At 40.4% G+C, this 12,964-nt stretch overlaps 1 pseudogene; it reads right to left on the reverse strand.

Moving 5' to 3' along the window:
• Positions 1–302: 302 nt before the first annotated feature.
• Positions 303–915, reverse strand: LOC102909197 (ribonuclease H2 subunit B pseudogene; annotated as a pseudogene).
• Positions 916–12,964: the final 12,049 nt, after the last annotated feature.

Genomic DNA, 12,964 nt, shown 5'->3' on the forward strand with positions numbered 1-12,964 from the left:
CTCCTTAGAAAGAAGATACAGAGATGAATCAAATAATTAAGAAGAAAGAATATTTGCATACTTAATGGTTAAGTTTGGGTGGACTGATCAATCCTTTTATGCTTCCTATTTTGGGCAACTAGCCTGAATTTATAGCTAGGCTGAGAATGTACAGTTGGTTAACATAAAACAATAATAAACAAAATAATAACACATGCTGGATAATGCAACTGTTTTTTTTTGTGCTTCATCAGCTTTTATTTTCAGTGCTACAGATCTTTTAAACTTATTCTTTTATTTTTATTTTTTGCACTAAAGAAGCATTAACACTTTTCATCCCATTCTTGTGACTTATTCAGAGCCTTCTGGGCTGCACTCGTTTTGATATTTTTCCTGTCACTCTTCAAGTCTTTAGTGTGAAACTTAGTGTCACCTTCATTCACTACTGCAGACTCATCTGACCACTTGAGTTTCTTTGACCAGCAGGTTGACAGTGAAGCTGGAGACTCTGGAGGCTTTGCAAATTAGGTAAGTCATCCCTTCATTCTTTCGAGGTGTAATCAGAGATAAGACCATCGGTATAACAAACACCATCACCTTCCTTGTCCATGGAAACCTGATCACTAGCAAAAACTGCAGCTGTGTGTGCCTGGGCTCTGAGGTAGACAAAGGAGGCTTTTGGTGCCGGCATGGTCTGGTTGGCCCTTCTCTTCAGCCACTTCTTGTCTTCTCCGTGCTGTCCCTGAAATATTTCCTGTTCTTTTTTCTTTTTCCTCTATCACATGGTGAACTGACTTTTCAAGCCCAGGAAATTTAAACGATAAGATGCAATTTGGAAACATGTCATCCACTAACTGCAACCTGATCCAAGGGCTGATACTTTCCCTCTTTGCCAACCTTTCTGAGGCAGTGAAGGAGCAGAAATAGGGGATCCATGGATGTCGTAAGGTGGAGAAATTCTTTGACTGAACTGATTAACTTATCAATCAAGAACAATGTATACACATATTGAACAAGTAAACACTCCTGCTGGATGCAGATTAACTCATTTTACAGCTATGAGTCTTCTCTTTATCTTCATTGAAGCATCTTTTAATATTGTGGAAGCAGGAACCTGTTGCTTGGCTGCTGCACCCCTGCAGGCCATACCCACAGTCATGCTGCCACACTAATTTTTTTTTAATTTTTAATTTTTGAGATTAGAATATAATGACAACATTTTTCCCTTTTCCTTTCCTCCCTCCAAATCGTCCCATATAACCTTCTCTTCTTTTCTTCAAATATATGGCCTCTTTTTCACTGTTATTACATGAATATATATATATATATATTTGTGTATATGTATGTGTATTCCAAAACAGAACCCATTCAGTCAGTACAGTGTTACTTGCATGTATGTTTCCAGGGCTGACCATTTGGCCCTGGACAACCAATTGGTGTGCTCTTCCTGAGGGAAGATGATCACTCCTGCTCTTAGCTTTCCTCAGCTGCCTGTAGCTCTTTGTGCAGGGTTGAGGCCTCAAGGGGTTGTCCATCAACCACTTTCCACTTGGCATATTCATTGGTGTTCCCCTTGTTCGGTTCATCTTTGGACATATATAGTTTTAATGAACTTTTTCCATCTGGGCTGATGGGTGTTCCCTCCAAGAGCCAAAATCACCTAACAAAGACCCCAATACCAGACATGAGAAGACATCTTTTGAGCTGCTGTTCAGGGATGTCCATGAAACTCCTTACAATACTATTCAGTGCTGTTGCCCTTGGTTACCCCAGAAGCAGGGCCTAGAGACTAATGAGCTGGAACTGACCATAACTTCCCTTCCCCAAGGACTAGCTTTCATTGTACAAGATGGCATGGTGGATGCCTCATTCCTGACTAGTGGATAACCAGTTAGTGTGCTTTTTTTGAATTGAGTCTGACCTCAGCCAGTGGAGTGGTGCTGCTTGCATTCATTGTAGGGTGTCCAATTTCAGATAAACTCTTGTAACACCTTCATGGACATAAGCAGATGTCGGTCTCCCAGGTGATTCTCAATCCCATCAAGATGACAATCAAAATTAGCTATCACATGTGGTATGCAGTCTATGGATTTGGAAATGTGTATAATGGCATGTGTCCACTATTGTAGTAATACAGAGAATTTTTTTATTCTAACATTCTTCTGTACTTTTCATCTTTATTGCTCTCCATCTCCGAAGCCTGTGGAAACCACTGGTTTATTTTATTATCTTGGTAGTTCTGTCTGGTCCACAATGCTGCAGAGTTGGAATCATGAGTACATAGCCTTTTCAGTGTGACATTTTTATACTTTCTAATGGGGAGGGATACCTTTTGGTTTTTCTGTCTTGAGAACTCATTCAAATGCTGAACGTTATTCCATTTTCTGAATGTTCCGTAGTTCATTTGTCCACTCAGGACTGAAGAACACTGTTATTGCTTTCAAATTTCAGAAATCACGAATACAGCTATGACAAGTGTGTCCATGGGTTTTTGCAAGAGTACATGTTTTCTAACTTTCTTGGACAGATGCCAAGGAGAGCAATTGTTAGATGTGTTGGGAAGGCTGTGCGTATCTGATAAGAAGCTGCCCCATGAATGAAATGAGAGAAAAGTGGGAAGCCAACTAGGAAGAGCCATAGACCAATGAAATCTGGACCTGTGCAGACCTTATGAACGCTGCCAAAGTCTCGGTGACTTCATATGTATGTCAGTACTGTGGTGTCTGGAAGACACTGTTTTGTAGGTATCATGCATCCCCTCTGGCTCTTACAGTATATCTTCTACCTTCTCTTCCATATAGTTCCTTGAGCTTTGAGGGCAGGGATGGGATGAAGACATCCCATTTTACATTCCCACTAGAAATGACTGAGAGTGATCTACATCCTTGCCAGCACTTGACATTGTCCATGGTTTAGATTTTGGTCACTGTAAAATGTGTGTCATCATATCTCACTGTTCTTTTTGCAATTCTCTAGTGGCATATAAGAGCATCACACATTCATGGGTCTATTCACCCCCAGAAAAGCTTCCCTGTGAAGTATCTGCAGAGTTCTTCGGACCAATTTTTAATCCTTTTGTTACTGTTTTATTGTATTCTAAGATGTCTTCATATACTTTAGGTAATAATAAAATATCCCATATATCTTTTCTTTCAGTCAGAGTCTTTTCTTTCATTCTTCTGATATGTTTTGAAAGACAAAATTGAAATCTGTCTTTTCATTTTTCCCATGCCCATGCTTTTGCTATTTGTTTAAAAAGTCACAGTGCATCCAATATTGCGTGGCTTTCTGCTTTACTGTCTTGCAGAAATTTATAGTTTTGTTTATGCACTTAAGCCTGAGACCCATTTTGAGTTAATTTTTGAAGATCATAAAATCTGGTTCAGGAATTGTTTTCTTCCATGTGGCTATTCAATTTCCCCAGCACCGTTTGTTCTAAGTGCAGTCTGTATTTCTTTACTTGATAAGATACTTGAACCAAGTTTTCTAGCAACTTGTCTTGAAAGTTTGCGTGCCTTGTTTAGTGATTCTTTTTTATTTTAAATTGAAAATAAAATTTTTTTTCATACAGTATATTCTGTTCATGCTTTCCCCTCCTTCAGTGCCTTCCAGATCTTCCCTATCTCGCCACTCTTCCAACTCCATGCCTTATTCTCTCTCTCTCTCTCTCTCTCTCTCTCTCTCTCTCTCTCTCTCTCTCTCTCTCTCTTTCATTCTTTCTATTTATTCTATGTGTCCTTTACATTAGGTACCTTGAGCCCATTTATTTCCCCGTCCCTTCACATCTGCTCTCCACTCCTGAAAACACCCCCAAATAAAACAAAATTTAAGAGAAAAAAGGGGAAAAATTAAAAATCTCAGCATGGAAACTGTAGTGTGTGACACAGTAAATCATACAATAAAATCCTTTGTCCATATATTTTTACTTGCAAGTGTTCATTGCAAAGTCATTGATCTGGTTCGAGGCCTCTGATTTCTATTACACCATCAACGCTGGGTCCTCACTGGGACTCCTTTGGTTATCCTGTTGTTGCCCTGTATTGTGGAGATCCTGCTGCTTTGGATCTATGTGTCATGTCCCTTTAGTGCTCCTGCAGATCACAGATGGGGTGGATGTTGGGGCAAGTGATGTAATAATCCTGGTGCTAGGCCTGGGCAGCATCAAGGTTGGTCTACCTGCCAGGTCTCCCCTGTCTTCACCACCAGGGTTAGCTCTCCAGCATTGTCCCTGCTAATTCTCCTCTTGCAGCAATCTCTCTCTCTCTCTCTCTCTCTCTCTCTCTCTCTCTCTCTCTCTCCTGAAAACATACAGGCAAATAAAAAGAAAAACAAGCAAGGACAAGACAAAATAAATAAACTAACAAAAGGAAAAAAAGTAAGAGTATGGGAAACATACACATACACACACACCATAAAAATGGAAACCGTAATATACAAACAAAAGACCACAAAGATTAAAAAATGCTCAAACAGAACAAAATGAGACAAGAAATCCTCCAGGTATATCTTTGATTTGTTTTATGTTGGACATCTACTGTTGGTCATGGGGCATAGTCAGTGTGGTGGTAGGTATACCCAGTGAAACCCCCATGGAGAAACTTATTTTTCCTTTGTGAGTGGTTGTCAATGGGAAATAGCTTCTGGGTTGGGAATGGAAGCTCATCTCTACTTTCCCATCTCAGCACTGGGCTCTTGTCTGCTTTGGACTTGTACAGGCTGTCCATGCTACCATAATGTCTATGAGTTCATATGTGCATCAATCCTGTTGTGTCCATAAAACACTGTTTTCTTGTTATCATACATCCCCTCTGGCTCTTGAAATCTTTTTGCCTTCTCCTCTCTGAGCCCTGAAAGGAGGGATTTGATGGAAGCATCCCATTTAGAACTGAGTGTTGCAAAGTATCACTCTCTACACATTGTCTAATTGTGAGTCTCTGTAGTATTTTCCATCTACTGCAGGAGGAAGCTTCTCTGATGATAGCTGAGTAAGTCATTGATCCATGGGTATAGCAGAATATTGGTAAGAATCATTTAACAGAAAATCATATTTGCTTTCCTTCTAGGTTTATGCCCTATCTAGTCTCAGGTTTTTGGCCACCTGAGCAGTGTTGGTCATGGATCCTGAAAGGACCAAGCAGATGCCATAACAGGCTGCTCAGTCTTGTCTCAGAGATCAGGCCTCAATTTCAGTTTCCTGAGACTGAGCAAGCAGTCTCTGGGAGGGCCATGAACAAAAGACATAGTCCTTGCAGTAGCTCCCTTTCTGTACGTACTCTGACTGCTCAAAGTTCAGCCAGATGTTTACTGACTAGGACCCCTCACCAACTTAGAGTTTTGTGCATAAATCAAGGACAGAGCCTGGACCACTGAGCCAGCCCCCACAGTCAGTACGTGCTTGGCCAGCCAGCCCCCATGGCGGCTCAAGGACACAGCCTGGGACTTGTGCTGGACTGCCCCCAAAGTGATAATTGTAACCACCAACCAGTAAATTCAAAGGTTACATACCCTCACCCAATTAAAAGAGAACAGAGATAAAAATAAACCAATCCGAGTTGCACCTGTGCAACCCCCCCCCCCAATCCCCTGAAGGGCTTGTGGTTTTTGCCTTTAAAAAGCTAGCCTCACAAAGAAAGAGCAACTCCTCCCTACCTCACTGTATTGGGTGTAGGAATAAGTTCCCTGTCTAGACTTGTATCTACAGAATAAACCTTGCTGTTGCATTCTGGACATCCAAGGTCTAGGGTGGTCTCTTTTGGGGGGTCACAATCTGGGCATAACAGATCCCATCTCCTGGACTGAGCCTTAAATACAATCAGATAGTGATTGGTTACTCTCTCCCACAGTGCTTCTGTCACTGTTTGTCATGGGATGTTCTGTATGCTGTGAATCTATGTTGCTCTGATTGGTTGATAAATAAAATGCTGATTGGCCAGTAGCCAGGCAGGAAGTATAGGCAGGATAAACAGATAAGGAAAATTCTGGGAAGAGGAAGGCTGAGTCAGGAGTCTCTAGCCAGACACAGAGGAAGCAAGATGTGAAGACAGACGGAGAAAAGGTACCAAGCCATGTGGCTAAACATAAATAAGAATTATGGGTTAATTTAAGTGTAAGAGCTAGTCAGTAATAAGCTTGAGCTAATGGCCATACAGTTCATAAATAATGTAAGCCTCTGTGTGTTTACTTGAGTCCGAGCAGTTGCAGGACTGGCAGGTGAGGGAGATTTGTCCTGACCACCGGCAGGCTGAGACACAAAAACTCTTCTAGCTACAATTATTGCAGCAGCATAACAAAGGATTAGAGGTTGGTTCATATCTGTCAGGCAGGCCACCATTGTAGATCTAAAGGCTTCTAGAAGGGTTTATGGTTATCTTTCTCCTTTGGTAGACTGCAGAGTACCTTCTAGTACCATGAACACTATCAGTAGGGGTGAAGGTTCTAGTTAGGCACTAGTTTGACTTCTTCATGCTCACTGAGATATGTAGGTATTTTCTTCAGCAGTAGGGCCCAAGTCATTCAATGGGCCCCTTTGACCAACAACTCCGTTATATGTAACACATTCCAAGATTTTTTTTCCTGATTTTTATAGTTAATCTAAGTAAACAATAACACTTGTGAAGAAAAAGAAATTTAAATCTTAATTTCCCATTCTGTACTTCTCTTCTTTCCTTTTCTTGTTTTGGGACATTAAGTAGGATGGTAAAAAGGAATAGTGCAATGGGAAATCCTTAACTGATTTTTATTAATTCCCCTTCCATCAAAAAAGTAGTCCAGATATTTATAGTCATGTTGAGAGTGCAAGTTAATGAAACTCTGAGATTAGTTGGGTCTGCAGTAGGAAAAGAAATTTCCTAAGGGAAAGAAAAATCTAAGATGAGCAGATTTCGATAGGGTGGTTATAACAGACACAGTGTCACAGGTTATGGGATCCACATCAGCAAAGATATTATCTACAATTGGAAAAATAAGCATACAGAACAGGAAGGAGACAAATGTAACTAAAGAAGACTGCTTAGTTTATAGTTCCAGGAACTTGGTAAAAGTGAGAACCTGGTAAGGAAGGACTATAAATCAGTGAAGTTGACTCATGGGTTTATGTCTTTGTATCTTATGTATTGGAAGGGAATTGGGGGTAGGTAAATGCTAAGTGGCTTAGTGAAATGTTTTCAGAAATTTAATATCTTTAGGTCCACTATGTATGGACCATATGTGGGCTTGCTGATCTATGGTGATATTTTATTTGTGCTGAAATGTGATTTTATTTGTATGCTAATAAATAAAGTTGCCTGGAGGTCAGAGCTAATAGCAAGCCATAGCAGAAGTCAGGCAGTGGTAGCACATGCCCTTAATCCAGATCACACGGCAGACAGATCTCTGTGTGTTCAAGGACACCACCAGCATGGAGACACATGCCTTTAATCTCAATACCAACCATAGAGACCTGGAGGTATAGACAGGCAGTGACGAGGAGGTCATGTGGTTGGCTTTACAACCAATGAGAAGGCAGAACAGAAAGTCAATAAAAAGACAGATACACAGGAAGTAGGTCTCTTTCTCAGGGGAAAGACAGCAGTGGCAGCTAGGGATAAGAAGGTTGTTTTAGTCTCAGTCCTTAGCTACTGCTCTGACCTCTTGGGCTTTTAACTCTGCATTTGGCTTTGTGTTTCTTATTTAATAAGACCCATTACATCTACACTGACTGGAAATGTGTAGGTTAGGATAGTAGCCTTCACATGGATTATGGCTATCTTGGAGTTCCATGGATTCCTTTAAAGGTAATCTTAAAAAATGGTTTCAAATCTTTACTTCCATTTGTTATTTTCTGAGAACTGACCCAGGAATTTATCATATGGATTCTCAGTTCCTAGCTTACCTTTCACTATGACTAATTTTCTTTCCTTATTTATCTCTCCCTTCTCTTCTCCCAGGGGATAATTTTGTGTGTCAGCCTTCCGGTTCTGTCCATATAGTTTCTGAAGTAGGGTCTCTCACTGGCCTGGATATTTCCAAATACACCAAGCTGGATGGCCAGTGAGCTCAGGGATCTACCCTGTCTCTCCCCCCTAAGACTGGGGTTGCAAATGTACTGCCACCATGCCTAGGTTTTGAGTGGAGAGTGAATGCAGGACCTGTGCTTAGCTAACACTTTGCTGACTGGACCCTCTCCCATACCCTTCCCTTTTCCCTCATTTCTATCCATATTCTCATTCTGGTGCACTGCGTTGGAGTGGACAATCCTGTGTATAACAAATGGCAAGGCTGAAACATTGTTGATGTTAAGAAAGTAAAAGCCTGTTATAAGAAGACATGATAAACTCTCCTCTAAATATGTGGATCCAGTGAATTTTTTGAAGTATGAAAAAGAGCCTTGTCAAGCTACTGCTTGATTACTAACATTTATTTTAGATAAAGCTTAATTTTTGACATAAAACTTAAAAGCAGTGTAAACAGTCAAGTAGTATAAGTATGAGAGGAAATTTATTGTCAACTGATTATTCAAACAAAGTTGATGCATGCTTCACTACATACAAAAGAAACCAAACAGAGCTGATTCAAGGACTAATTAAAACAGAGACGGTTGTTTGGCTTGAACTCTTTGGGGAACACCCAGGCAGGAGGATCGGGATCCATCCCTGGTGCATGGGCAGGCTTTTGGGAATCTGGTGTTTGTGGTGTGGCGTCCTGCACAGCCTTGGTGCAGTGGGAAGGGGCTTGGACCTGCCCAGGCTCAGTGTGCCGGGCTCTGCTGACTCCCCATGGGAGACCTGGATTTGGGGGATGTGGGGATGTGGGGTGACTTGTGAGGGAGGACCGGGAGATGGGAAGAGGTGAGATCTGTGGGTGGTATGTAGAGTGAGTAGAAAATTTCTTAATAAAGAAAAAAAAATAAAAACAACGAAGCATATATTTTTTAAAAAATGACCAATTAAAATGTATGTACAGGTGCATGTGCTAATTTTGATTTTGTCCCTCTCAGCAATATATTTTACATTTGTATTTACTAATATCTTTCAAAATATCAAATGTATTTTTAATGGTTTGATTGATTACATAATAACCTTAAATATTAATTTGCCTAAGGTATTTAGAACTGAATAATTCTGATGAACAGACACATATGCATGAATTGCCAACAAAAGACTTCATGCATGAAAATACATTGGTATAAAAGTCTGCAGTGAAACAGGATAGAAATATGTACTCAAGTAGAAAAAAAGGCATTACATAAATATCAGATTGTGTGTTTTCAAAAGGATAATAGAAGATACCAAATTCCTGTGATAATTTCTTCTTGGATGCCTTTAAATGGGCTAGTAATATGTTTTAAAACTAGCCAGCTTTTGCAATGTGCCATATGTTGTGTCCTTTGCAACTAAAGATGTTTTGAAAATTTTTATATGACAACTTAAAAGTTTCTGAGAGATCATGTATGCTTTAAAAATTTTTTTTGAAAGGATGTGAGAAAATACTATTTCAGAGGGGCTTGGTTGAAACATGTATTTGCACATCATATATTTTATTAGATTTTACTTAAATTATATGCCTTCAATGATTAAAGATGATTACATTTTAGAAAAGTACCTGTGACCACTCTCTTTTTCACTGGGTTTCCAAATATCAGTTGTTGTAGTACATAGCAACAGGGCCAATGGATGGGGTGGGGGTGGGGGGACAGCAGCAGCCCTGAGTGTACTTCATGGAGATAAGCAGAATAAAGAGAAACATGTGCCCAGGAGAGGAGTGGAGCCTCAGGCATGTGATAATGGCTGTGACTAGTGTCTGTTTGTTTGTCTGTATCTCACTCTGGCCTGGAACTCACTGAGTAACCCAAGCTGGTCTTGAACCAATGATCGTTCTCCTTTTTTATCTTCTCAACTTTCTGGGATTCCAAGAGTGCAGCATCTTACCTTGCTGACCATGACTATTTTTGTTCTTAGGATTTAACTCTTTCCTTTCCTTCTCATTTTCAGCAACTTGTTATTCCTAAGTCTTTGAGACTCATCTCCTCTTGCTCCATTTCTTGTCTCTTTAGTTCTAGGGTAGGCCTCCCTAGCCTAGGGTGTTGTATTATTTCTAGTAGTTTATGTCTAACTGCCCACACATTTGCAAATACTCCCTTTTAAAAGCCCTTGCAAAGACTCCTAATCAGAGTGTACAATCTGTTGCCTGCTGGGACCCTGACTGAGGCAGACTGTAAATTTCCTGAGGACTTATCTGTTGAGCTTACCCAGTAAATGTTAGCTGTTTTTACTTCTGCATTGTGATGATATTTTGAAATATAAGCAATACTTTTTCTTCTGATATTGTCTATTATTATTTCACTATTCCCAATTAGAGCACCCAAGCTGCCAGTTCACTGCTTTATTGAAAGGTTTTTGTTTTAAGCAAAGCTGTGGAAAGATGAAGAGCGAGTTTGGGGTATGAACTGAATAGACTTCAAAAGACTGAAGGGTTATAAAGACAAACCTAAAATAAAGCAAAAAAGCCAAGAAAACAAAACTCTGCTGTATAGGGCAAAATAAGTTCAGGAAAAGGATTCATGGAGTCACATCTGCTTAGAATTGACACTGTACTAACCTCCACCTTCAAGAGATGACAAAGCCTTCATACAGGACCAGAGGTGCAGGTATAGTCAGGATGATGCTCAGGAGATGCTTGGACCCTTGAACAAAAAACATCACTGAGAATTCTAAGTAGAAAGCCAGTCACAGCACAATCTTAGTTTTCAACAGATGCAAAAGTATTAGAACCAATGTTTCACTGGTCACAAGGGGCAATGGAGGAGAGTTATGCCTGGTGGATAAGTGGTCAAGAGCTAGACAAAAATGTTAGCAATATGAGCAGGAATAAGAATGCACTAAAAAATACCAATGGACAATCCAGTGGTTTGGTGCTATATGAATGTGTCAGAACTTATATTCAACCTGAAAGGAAGACATTTCTGGATTGAATGACAGTAGATTTTGTTCCCCAGAGAAGTGAAATTAAAATGGAAAAGTTAAATTTACCTATGATGATAAATATTATCATTTTCATATCACAAATATAGAGACTCGGCAACAACCACCAAATAATGTAATTGCTATTCATAGAAGGAACAGATGTGGGCAGTTTTCCATAGAGAGGTAATAGTATGTTTGAAGCTAAAGAGGACAGGGAGAGACTGTTTCCCAGCACACTTTCTGGCATTCTGGTTCTTATACTTTTTCCATCCACTCTCTTTGATGTTCCTTGAGCCATAGATGCAGAAGATGTGATATAGATGTGTCCTTTGGGGCTGGGATTTCCATGCTCTCTTGATCTCTGCATTGTGTCCAGTTGTGGCTTTCTGTGATGGTCTCCATTTGCTGTAACGAGAAGCTTCATTGATGAGGGATGGTGCCTACACTGATCCACTACATTTAGAATGCAGCGAGGAATTATTCTGGTCTAGTAGAGTGGTGGTAGTAGATTCTGTTCTAAACGTAAAAAGAGGAGAGGATATTGCTAGTGTGTGGAGTTTGATGGAGATAAAGCTGCAAGTGGGGGTTATATTGTGGGTGATCATCATGAATGTTTGCCTGTGATGTCTATGTGGGAGACTCTCATAATTGTGAGACCAAAATGAGCCATCTTAGAAATAAGATCAAAATGCTTTCACCCTAAAACTAAGGCCTAAGATTTCTCCTTTTAGGAATAGGCCATTAGTTACTGAAACCAGTCAGTTCAGATTCCAGAAACCAGGAAGTGTAAAAGTACAGAATCACAAGATAGTCACGAGGTAATGCCTGCCAGACTATGGAATGTCCTCTCCCTGGTTTCCAGGGTAACTGACCACAGAAATGCCCCCACCTGAGGGCAGCCAATGAGAAATGGTGGCGGGCAACCACTCCCTTAGAAGTAATTTCTAGAAAGTCCCTAGAAGCGAGCCAATCAGAATTGTACCCGTACTAGCACCCCTAAATGATGTAACCTTGTGACTTTGCCCTTTAAAAGCTGAGCTTGCAGACAGGTGGGCACTTCCTCCAGCCTCCACTGCGTTGGATGTATTGGACGAAGTCCCTGCCTAGGCTTGTATTGCTTTTGGATATCCAGAATTAAACCTTGCTTTTGTATTCCGGCATGCTCGTCTTTGGTGGTCTCTCTGGGGGTCACGATCTGGGCACAACAATAATCAGTAAAAAAAAATCACTGTTGCATGTAGTGCTTCCCATGCCCTTCTACAAAAGTGGAAGATTAGAGAACTAAAGACCTGATTCTTGCTGCACTCTGAAAATGGCTGGTCCTTCAGAAGACTATGTACTGGAGGCATGGTCCTCAATGTAGTGGTGTTGAGATGTCAGAATTTCTAGGCATTAGAACCTATTGCAGTGTTTCTCAACTTGTGGGCTTTGTCCCCTTCGGGGGAGGGTCAAAAGACCCTTTCATAGGGGTTGCCTAAGACCATTAAAAACACAGATATTTACATTATGATTCATAACAGTAGCAAATTACAGTTATAAAGTAGCAAAGAAAATAATTTGATAAAGTTGAGTGTCACTGCAACATGAAGAACTGTTTTAAAGGGCCACAGCATTAGGAAGGTTTAGGAACACTGAATTATTGAGATGGAGTGCATGGAACGGTGTTTCTGTGAATGTACTGATGCTATCTTACAGGGTTGGGTTAGGTCTGGCAAGAATGGATTCATTTCTAAGAGTATGTTATTACAAAAAGAGTGACCCCCCATTATCTTTCTTCCAGTTTACTATGTGGCTCCCTTCTCTTACATGTACATACACCTTGATACCATCCTTTGAGAGATCCTTGAAAAACAAAGCAGATCTGATGTCCTGCTCTTGAACCTTCAAGAGCTCTGAGATGAATAAACCCTGTTACTTATAATGTATGTAATCTGTCAGGTCTTTTGTTACAGCAACATAAAAATCACTGGGACAGTCACAGAGTAGTAAGTTCAGGCTGTGTGTCTAGGAAACTGAATGCCTCAAAGTGCTACCATGTCTTCACA

The sequence above is a fragment of the Peromyscus maniculatus genome, chromosome 19, assembly GCF_049852395.1.
Source record: "Peromyscus maniculatus bairdii isolate BWxNUB_F1_BW_parent chromosome 19, HU_Pman_BW_mat_3.1, whole genome shotgun sequence".
Taxonomy (NCBI): domain Eukaryota; kingdom Metazoa; phylum Chordata; class Mammalia; order Rodentia; family Cricetidae; genus Peromyscus; species Peromyscus maniculatus.